Raw genomic sequence first — 10,777 nt, 5'->3', positions numbered from 1 at the left:
TATTTTCAAATCATATTCATAGCTGTTTCCACACTCACCCTCGAAAAACCTTGTGTTCCAATTTTTTCCTTCTTTCTCCTCCCCCTTCTCCTAAATGTTAAGAAATCCACAGATTTCCACAATTATCATGTTGCACAAGAAGAATTTGATCAAAAAGAAAAAAAAATGCAAGCAAATAACAACAAAAAAGTGAAAATACTTTGTTGTGATCCATACTCAGTCCTCACAGTCCTCTCTCTGGGTACAGATGTTCTCTTCATAATAAGACCATTAGAACTGGCCTGAAACACCTCACTGTTGAAAAGAGCCATGTCTGTCAGTATTGATCATCATATAATCTTGCTGCTGCTGTATACAATGTTCTCCTGGTTCTACTCACTTCACTTAGCATGTGTTCAATTAAGTCTCTCCAGGCCTCTCTGAAATTATCCTGTTGATCATTTCTTACAGAACAATAATATTCCATAAAATTCATATACCATGACTTAGTTAGTCATCCTCCAACTGATGGGAATCCACTCAGTTTCCAGTTTCTTGCCACTAAAAAAAAAAAAAAAAAAAAAAGCTACTACAAACATTTTTACACATGTTGGTCCTTTTCCCATTTTTATGATCTCTTTGGGATAAAGGCCCCATAGAGATGTTGCTGGATCAAGGGCAGACAAAATAAAAACTAAATTTTATCTACATTTCTCCTGAGCTAAGAATCCTGCATCTCTAAGTTTTGCTTGCACTTTACATTGACAGAGGTAAATGCTGTTTTTTTTTTTTTAAGAGATGAATAAACAATGCTGTTAGTAAAGTGTAGAATTTTTATTTTTCATTTAGTAGCTTCTGAATGTCCTTATCATTTTCATCTCACCTGATGTTCTCAAAGAGTTGGGGAATACAATTTAGAATCAAATATGTAACAAATGATTGGTTTAAAATTTGAAAATAAGTTCCAGAGGTGGAACCAAGATGGCAGAATGAAGCTGAAAGCTACCCAAGTTTTCCTGCTTTTCCTTGAAAAAAAAAAAACACATGAAACCAAACCTCTGAACAGAGTCTGATGAAATGAAACCACTCTCCAGCTTAGAACTCAAGAAATATTAGTCTCACTGAGATGAAAGTGGTGTTCAGTGTGCAGGAAAGCCAGAGAGAGGATCTTTCTTAATCACAGCAGATCTGCAACTGAGATACTTGATCCTAGATCAGTAGCAGAGTAGACCAGTGAGATAGCTTTCAATCCTTGTGCAGAAAGCAAATTATCAGTATGGCAAACTAGATTGTTCCTTGGAGAAAGCAGGAAGGGCTACCCCCTTGTTGTGAGCAAAACATCTTTGTATTTACAAAGCCAAAACTCAGAGATGCCTAGGAAGCTTTGGACAACACCATCTGTAACCCAAGAGCAGAGGTTGACCTTAAAAGTCACAAATTAAAAATAAAGAAAAAAGTAAACAAAAACAGAAAAGAACTTTAACCATAGAAAGTGATTATGGTGATAGGGAAGATCAAAACACCAACTCGGAAAAGTACAAAATCCCTAGGTAGGAGATATCAAAAGATGCTATGATTTGGTTTCAAAGCCAAAGAGGCTTCTTGGAAGCACTCATAAAAGATTTTAAAAGATAAATAAAAACAATAAAGAAATGGGAAAGGAAATGAGAGGTATAGAAAAGAGAATCAACAGTGTGAAAAAGAAAAATAATTTCTTAAAAAATACAATTTGTCAAATGCAAAAGATAAAAACCTCCCAAAACTGAAGAAAACACCTTCAAAAGAAGAATGAATCAAATGGAAAAAGAGATACAAAAGCTAATTGAAAAAAAAATACATTAAAAACCAGAACTAAGCAAATGGAAACTAATGATTATATGAGACATCAAAACTCAAAAAAACTAAAAAGAATGGGAAAATGTAAGAAAATGTAAAATATGTTGTTACGGGAGCCACCTGCTAGTGATTGCTGAAATGTAATTCTGACCAGCAAAACAGATCATGTCATGTGAGAGGATGATAATGATGCAAGGAGATAAAGAGGTAGTTACAATGAAAATCTCTTAACCTCTTATCTCTATCTCTGATTTATTTCATCTTTATACAGAATATATATTTTCTAAGCACAGCAAGGTTATTATTATGTAATGATAAGCATACATTCTTTCTCAAGCAACACTTGCATTAGCAAATTGTTTTATGACTTTCAGAGAGATATTTCTGATGCTTTGGTGTTGTGTTCTCTTTTTTTGTATAATATAATCATTCTCTCTAGGAGCAGGTTTCTCAGGGAGGTTTTCTGGAGGCAGCCTTAGTTTTGGTTCAAAGTAATAATCATTCCAAAGACAGCCAGTTGATAAAATCCAAATGTTTATTTTCTCCTTCCAAGTGTTGGGCCTGGTCAGCTTTCTTAGAGGCCTATCTCTCTGCTTGGTTCCAAGAGCTCTTGCAGTTTGTCCTTTGCCTCTGCTTTTTTCAGCCTCCAGCTAGCACAAAGGTAGAAGATGGAATGAATCTGACTTCACCTCCGAGAGTGAGCTTGTGGGCTTCTGTATCTCCCAGAGTGCTCTGTGGCCCTGAGAGCTTCTTGCTTATATGCTATTCACTGAGTACACACCAATCATTATATCACTGGGAAACCATTATTTGTTGTAGGATTAAATCAATTCTATACTAGATTTAAACATTGTCTCCTCAATTCCACTTAGTATCTTGTTTCAAGTTCTGGCCCATAACATCTCCTTGTAAGATCAGATCAATCATACTGAACCATGCTAAATTAGGCAACTGACATCACTTTGTAAGGATTCTAGCACTTTGGATTATGTTGGTCTTTTGGGGCCTTTTAGCTCTACTTTAAAGAGAATAAGATAAAGATTGCAATAACAAAACACTTCCTTAGTCTCTCTAAGGTGATGTGCCTCACAGCTGTAGGGCTGAAGAACTGATCCATCCCTTTGGTATAGTCATCTTTGACCATTTTACAAGCTCTCTGAGTTCCACATTTGAGCATGGACCTCAACGATATGTCATTAGAAAAAAACAGCCAATTTGGAAAACAGATTCAAGAAAGACAATTTAAAAATTATTGGTTTACCTCAAAGCCATGCCAAAAAAAAAAAAAAAGAGCCTTGGTTGCATTCTTCAAGAGATCATCAAGGAAAACGGCCTTGATATACTAGAACTAGAGGGCAAAATTATCATTGAAAGAATCCAATAATCAACTCCAGAAAGAGCTCCCAGAAGGAAAACCCCAAGGAATATTGTTGCAGAACATCAGAACTATAATCTCAAGAAAAAATATTACAAGCTGCCAGAAAAAAAAAAAAATCAGGTATTGAGGAACAACAGTCAGGACTCAGGGTCTGGAAGCTTATAGACTAAAGGGTCATTGGGTCTGTAATACCATATTCTGGAAGGCAAAGAACTTGAAATTACAATCTAAAATTCACTATTTAGAGACTCTGTGAATCATCTTTCAAGGGAAGAAATAAATTATTTCTATTGAACAAAACAAAATAACAGAAAATTTGATCTTCAAATACAGGTCTTGAGAAACAAAGAAATGTAAACAGGGAAAAAAGAATGATTTAAAGGTTAAACTGTTTATGTCCCTAGATAGAAAAATGATACATGTAACTCTGGAGAACTATATCTTTTATTGGGGCGTTTAAAGGGGCATACGTGGCAGAGGATGTGAGTATGAATTGACTTAGATGTGATGATATAAAAAAGGATATCAAGGAATGGGAAAATGTTTGTACTGTGAGAAAAGGAAAGGCAAGGTAAAATGAGATAAATTAGAACACATGAAGAGTCACAAAAGACCTATTACAATAGAAGAAAAGAAGAGAGAAGAATGAAAATTGTCTGAAGCTTAATCTGAACAGTTTTGTCTCAAAATGAGAATGATATATTCACTCAGTTGGGTATGGATATTTACCTTTTCCTATAAGAAATAAGGAGGAGAAAAGGGAAAGAAAAGAGAAGGACTAGATAGAAGGGAAAGCAGATATACTAGGAGAAAGGGGTAAGAAGGGGAAAAATTTTTGATGATGATGACATTCAAGATATTGAGAACTTTGATAATTAAGACAAAATTTTTTATTTTTTATGCCCTGGATTACAATGAATACTGCAGGAACTTAAACCATGTCTGTGTCATTAGTGAGACTGGCCAAGACAGTAGAAAGCATGAATTCCAGTTGATATGCAGAGAATCTTTATAACACTTGGTAAACCCATCGACTTCATCTCTGGACTTCCAGCCAGTTTATGCATTATTTCAGCACCATGATCATCTGTTTATTAGACATATTTGCACAAATTGTATCTTGTCTGTTTTATATTGGAGGAATATCAATTACTGCAGTTCTGATTATTGTATCATTTGCCCTGTAAAGCTGAAAGATAGTATCATTTTCTCTGCATGTGTTAGGTAGCTTCATTTATTTTTTGACTTATGAATGAGAAATTACTTAAATTATTGAACTGAAATAATTAAAGGAATGAGCACATAAGAAATGTTTAAAGAAGATACTGAGTTTTTAAATGGGTAATTTAATTATGTCTGTTAATGGAAAATGTGGAAAACAGGTTGAATATTGTTAATAACTTTTCCTTGTCAAAGAGGAAACCATCAGTTTCAATACCTGTTACACTTGTACTCGGATTACAAAAAATTTGATTATTTTATGATACTCTTAACAATATCTCACATTTTTATTTTGACTCTCTGTCCAGTGCCCTCCTTATCTCTACCTTCGCCTATACTTTAACTTTGCTTATCCAATAATAAACCTCTTTTATCAATCTAGCTCTCCGGGCCAATAAATGCTTTTATTGGGAACTCACGCTGCTACTAGACCCCCTTGCGTCGAATCTGTACCCCAAACCTGCCACTAGACCTTAACCCTAATTTCATTTAGGTACCCCAAAGCTAGACCTCAACAAATAAAACATTTTATAAAGAGATTAAAACAATTTATCAGCAAGATAATACACTATGACCGGGTGGAATTTATACCAGGAATGCAGTGCTGGTTCAATATCAGGAAAATATTATCATAATTGACCATATCAATAACAAAACTAATAGAAATGATATGATAATCTCAATAGATGAAAAAAAAAGCTTCTGACAAATACAGGCATCCATTCCTATTAAAAACACTAGAAGACATAGGACTAAAGAAGCAGCACCTACATAAGTCCATTAGCAAGTGTTATTTGTAATGGGGAGAAGCTAGAAGCACTCTCAATAAGATCAGTGGTGAAATAAGGATGCCCATTATCACCATTATTATTCAATATGGTGCTAGAAATATTGATTTTAGCAATAAGAAAAGACAAATTAAAGGAATTAGAATAGGCAATTAGGAGATAAAACTCACTCTTTGCAAATGAAATGATGGTATGATGAATCCTAGATAATCCTAGGGAATCATCCTTAAACCTGCTTGAAACAATTGCAGGATATGAAACAAACCCACACAAATCTGTGTATATATATATATTATTATTAACAAAGCCCACCTTCAAGAGATACAAAGATAAATTCCATTTAAAATAACAGTAGACAAAAATAAATATCTGGGTATCTATCTGCCAGAAAGTATATAAACAAAATTATAAAACACTTTTCATACACAAAAAAGTTAGATCTAAATTAATCATCTCTTTCCTTTGAATTTTCAGAGTTAGGGAGAGAAAGCTAGTTTCTAAGGAAGGAAAATTTAAGTTCAAATCTGTCCTGACTCATAGTAGCTGTGTCACCCTGGGAAATTCAACTAATCACACAATCTGATAAGTATGAAATATTTAGAGGTCTGTCCTATTAGTCAATCCAACAGATAAGAAGTACTAGGTAGTACCTAAGAATTGCTTTAATTTGGTTAATTTTAATTTCAAAATTATTCATTTCTCCAATGAATAATGAGTTAGAACATTTTTTCCTGTGGCTATAGATAGTCCTGATTACTTCATCTGAAAACTGAATATTTTTGATCATTTATCAGTTGGGAAAAGATTTGTATTCCTATAAATCTTACTCAGTTCTCTTTTGAGAAATAAGTCCTTTGTCAGACAAACGTCCTTCAAAAAAAATTTTTTTTGCAGTTACATTTGCTAATTCTATTTTCTCCATCCTATTCTCACTTCTGTTTATTTTATTCTCTCTCTCTCCTTTTACTCAGTTTCTCCTCAAAAGAGCTTTGCTTTGACTACTGCTTCCTTCAATCAGTCCTCTCTTCTATCACCAACATTTCTTTCTTTTATTCCCTTCCCCTCATATTTTCCTGTAAGTAATATAGATTTTCATACCCAATTCAATGTGTGTTATTCCCTCTTTGAGACAATTCTGATGAGAGTAATGTTCACTCCCTCTCATTCACATCTCCCTTGTTCCCCTACACTATAAAAGCCTTTTCTTTTCATTTACCATCTGTTGGCTGAGAACTACAGAAGCAGTTGCTCCAACAGTTGATTTAGTGGCTCTTAAAGACTCCTCCTGATTTTCTGGATTTGAGTCTGCCCTGGCAAGATTTGTGAAGAATTGTGCTATACTTTCATCAAGGTGTGAAGAAACATTCCTGCTAACTAAGCTTTCTTTTGTTTATTCTGATGCTCCAGGAATTGTTTTAAGGCATTATTTAAATATATTCAAATTAGAGTTGTGGGAGAGTTCAGGTGAGTCATTGCCTTTTCTTTCTTTTTTTTTAATAATAACTTTTTATTTTCATAATACATACAAAGATTGCTTTCAACATTCACCCCAAAAAACCCTGTGCTCCAAATCTCTCTTCCTTTCCCCACCCTCTCCTTTAAACAGCAAGCAATTCAATATATGTCAAATGTGCAATTCTTTTATACATAATTCCACATTTATCATGCTGCACAAGAAAATCAATTCAAAAAGGAAAAAAAATTAGAAAGAAAAAAAAAGCAAGCAAATAACAAAAAAAGTGAAAATACTATGTTGTGATCTACTAGTACCCACATTCCTCTCTCTGAGTGCAGATGGCAAGACCATTGGAACTGGCCTAAATCATCTCATTGTTGTAAAGAACCACGTCCATCAGAATTGACCGTCATGTAATAATGTTGTTGCTGTGTACAACGTACTCTTGTTCTACTTACTTCACTTATTTCTCCAGGCCTTTCTGAAATCATCTTGCTGATTGTTTCTTATAAAACAATAATATTCAACTTATTCATCTATTCCCCAACTAATGGATGCTCACTCAGTTTCCTGTTCCTTGCCAGTACAAAAAGAACTGCTACAAACATTTTTGCATAGATGGGCCCTTTTCCCTTTGTATGATCTCTTTGGAATAGAGACCCAGTAGAGGCACTGCTGGATCAAAGGGTATGCACAGTTTGATAGCCCTTTGGCCATAGTTCCAAATTACTGTCTAGAATAGTTAGAACAGTTCACAACCCCACTAACAATATATTATTGTCCCAATTTTCCCGCACCCCCCTCCACCATTCATCATTATCTTTTCCTATCATCTTAGCCAATCTGAGAGGTGTGGAGTGGTACTTCAGAGTTGTCTTAATTTGCAGTTTTCTGATCGATAGTGATTCAGAGCATTTTTTCATATGACTAGAAATGGTTTTAATTTCTTCATTTGAATATAGTCTGTTCATATACTTTGACCATTATCAATCAGAGAATTACTTGTTTTCTTATAAATTTGAGTCAATTTTTATATATTTTAGAAATGAGGCCTTTAATTGAATCATTGCCTTTTCTGTACCATGTTTTACAGAGTTTTTTAGCATGAATCTCTTCATTGTTGTTCTTCTCATCAATTTTTTTTCATGCCACTATAATTGGATGAGATTTGTGGCCCTCAAGATGTGAAAGGAAACAAGTGAGCAACTGCTAAGATGAGATTCTGAGAAGCTATTGTTTAGGGACCAATCATCCACCTTTCTCATCCTGTTTTTCTGAAATCCATATACCTTTCAGAAAATTGAGTGTTCTTCAAGTTCTAATATAAGACTAGTATTGGAATACAAAAAGAAAGTAGTCAGAAGAAGTCCTCAAATTAATGTTAAGCAAACTTCCGATAAATTATTATAATTAAAGATTATTGTCTATTGTCTATCTCCTGCTTTACTATATAAAAATAGTTCTGACTACAAATGCATATGTTATACATTTACTCTCTTCTCTTCAATTCTCTCCTTTCAGACTCTATATTCTTTTCCAACTGCTTTCTTCCTCTCTCTTGAATCTTGGAGTTGGTTTTATTCACAGTTCTCATAGTACTCTGGGAATGGGATCCACTAGGATATTGATCACTAGCTAAGTCTCAAAATGCAATGATTAAAACTGTAGCTACCATAAAACATGTGATGTCATCTAGGGACAGTATTACTGTCTACTCTAATTCCTTTAATCTCTTTCTCGACTCTTATTATAGAGGCTAGTGTTTCAAATACAGTATTGAATAATAATGGTGATAGTGGGCAACCTTGCTTCACTCCAGCTCTTACTGGGAAAGGTTCCAGTTTTTCCCCATTGCATATGATGCTTACTGATGATTTTAAATATATGCTCCTGACTATTTTAAGGAAAAATCCATTTATTCCTATACTCTCAGTGTTTTTATTAGGAATGGATGTTGGGTTTTATCAAAATCTATTGAGGTGATCATATGGTTTTTGTTAGTTTGGTTATTGATATAGTCGATTATGCTAATAGTTTTCCTAATATTGAAGCAGCCCTGCATTCCTGGTATAAATCCTACTTGGTCATAGTGTATTAGCCTGGGGATGATTTTCTGTAATCTTTTTGCTAAAATTTTATTTAACATTTTAGCATCAATAGTCATTAGGTCTATAATTTTCTTTCTCTGTTTTCAGCCTACCTGGTTTAGGTATCAGTACCATGTCTGTGTCATAAAAGAAGTTTGGTAGGACTCCTTCAATCCCTATTTTTTCAAATAGTTTATGTAGCATTGGAGTTAATTGTTTTTTAAATGTTTGGTAGAATTCACATGTAAATCCATCTGGTCCTGGGGGTTTTTTCTTAGGGAGTTGGTTAATAGCTTGTTCTATTTCTTTTCCTAAGATAGGACTGTTTAGGATATTTACTTCTTCCTCTGTTAATCTAGGCAAGCTATATTTTTGAAGGTATCCTTTCTTTTCATTTAAGTTGTCAAATTTATTGGCATAAAATTGGGCAAAGCAACTCCTAATTATTGCTCCAATTTCCTCTTCGTTAGTGGTGAATTCTCCCTATTTTTAAGACTAACAGTTTGGTTTTTCTCTTTCCTTTTTTTAATAAGATTTACTAAGGGTTTGTCTATTTTCTTGGTTTTTTCATAGAACCAACTCTTCATTTTATTAATTAATTCAATAGTTTTTTTTTTACTTTCAATTTTATTAATCTCTCCTTTTATTTTTAGAATTTCAAGTTTAGTGTTTGACTGGGGGGTTTTAATTTGTTCCTTTTCTAGCATTTTTAATTCAAGTCCAATTCATTGACCTTCTCTTTCTCTATTTTGTGCAAGTAGGTCTCTAGAGATATGAAATTCCCCTTATTACCACTTGGCTGCATCCCACACATTTTGGTATGATGTCTCATTTTTGTCGTTTTCTTGGGTGAATTTATTAATTATGTCTATCATTTGCTGTTTCACACAATCATTCTTTAGTATCAAATTATTTAGTTTCCAATTATTTTTGGTCTACTTTCCCCTTGCTTTTTGTTGAATGTAATTTTCATTGCATCATGGTCTGAAAATGATGCATTTACTATTTCTGCCTTACTGCATTTGAGTTTGAGGTTTTTATGTCCTAATATATTGTCAATTTTTATATAGGTTCCATGAACTGCTGAAAAGAAAGTGTACTCCTTTCTGTCTCCATTTCGTTTTCTCCAGAGATCTATCATATCTAATTTTTCTAGTATTCTATTTACTTCTTTGTTTCTTTCTTAAATTCCTTCCTTCTCCACAGATCTGAGAGGTAAACTATCCTATGTTCTTCTCATTTGCTTACAATATCACTCTTTATGTCTAAATCACGAACCCATTTTGACCTTATCTTGGTATATAATGTTACATGTGGGTAAATGCCTAGTTTCTAGCAAGAAGATTATAGCAAAATATCACAAGAATCACATATTCTGCCAAAGTGGGATTTTATGCCAAGCATGTAGGGCTAGTTCAATATTAGGAAAATCATCAGCATAATTTACCACATTAATAACAAAACCCACAGAAATCATATGATTATCTCAATATATAAGATGAAAAGCCTTTTGACAAAATACAGCATCTATTTCTGTGTCAAACACTAGAGGATATAGGAATAAATAGAGCTTTTTTAAAAAAATCATAAATAGTAGCTATCCAAAAACATCAGCAAACATTATCTGTAATGGAGATAAGCAACAAGTCTTCCCAATAAAGTCACATGTGAACCAAGAATTTGCATTATCACCATTCTTATCCAATAACATATAGAAATGTCAGTTATAGCTATAAGAAAAGAAAAAAAAAAGGAATTAGATTGGGGGATAAGGAAACAAATCACTTTTTGCAGAAAATATGATCATATATTTAGAGAATCCTTGAGAAACACCTAAAAACTACTTGAAATAATTAACAATAACAGAGTTGAAGAATATAAAATAAATCCCATAAATCATCAACATTTCTCTATATTACCAAAAAAGCAAGAGACAGAAAGGGAAATTCTATATATAATAATTAGTGACAATATAAAATGCTACTTGTCTGAACAAACCCAGGAACTATATGAATACAATTAAAAAACCCAA

The sequence above is a fragment of the Antechinus flavipes genome, chromosome 2 (assembly GCF_016432865.1).
Source record: "Antechinus flavipes isolate AdamAnt ecotype Samford, QLD, Australia chromosome 2, AdamAnt_v2, whole genome shotgun sequence".
NCBI lineage: Eukaryota > Metazoa > Chordata > Mammalia > Dasyuromorphia > Dasyuridae > Antechinus > Antechinus flavipes.
This window is presented reverse-complemented; position numbering follows the sequence as displayed.